This window comes from Elephantulus edwardii, unplaced genomic scaffold (genome assembly GCF_000299155.1).
Source record: "Elephantulus edwardii isolate Elephantulus edwardi_28Jun2011 unplaced genomic scaffold, EleEdw1.0 scaffold00013, whole genome shotgun sequence".
Lineage (NCBI taxonomy): Eukaryota > Metazoa > Chordata > Mammalia > Macroscelidea > Macroscelididae > Elephantulus > Elephantulus edwardii.
This window is the reverse complement of record NW_006399763.1, coordinates 31,811,900-31,812,424: the sequence shown is the minus strand read 5'-3', so window position 1 is coordinate 31,812,424 and position 525 is coordinate 31,811,900.

The following is a 525-nucleotide window of genomic DNA, read 5'->3' as shown; positions in this document are numbered from 1 at the left end:
ATCCCAAAGACATGCACAATCTCTCAACCTAATGAAATTTCAAAGTGGCACTGCCAGTGGATTTGTCTCTTCTCTTGGATTGATCTTTGACTTTGTTTTAAATTCATCCTTGCACACTTTCTTTCCCTCTCCATCCCCAGCCCACATTGCAATGCACCCCTTGCATCCAGATTGGTGTCACACATATAATGCCTAATCATATATTCCTTTCAGGTAGTTCTTCCCCTCTTCTGTTCTGATACAGTGTTTATTACCCATCCACTTTTCTCCTATTCTCTCCCCAACTCCCCTTCCCATGTGTGTCCTATTTTTATAACAACAATGTCTCTTGGATTTTTTCTTTTCCTTTTTTGCTCTGAAATATATCAGTTCAAGGAGATGTATTAAATTCCTGGTTAATTCAAAGATCATATTCTGTGATTTTATTTCACCCATAATGGACAACATCTCCATTCTGTTATTTTGTAAGAGAATCTCCATTTAAGCTTTTCCTGAATGCTCAATTCCTCTTTGTCCATGTGCTAG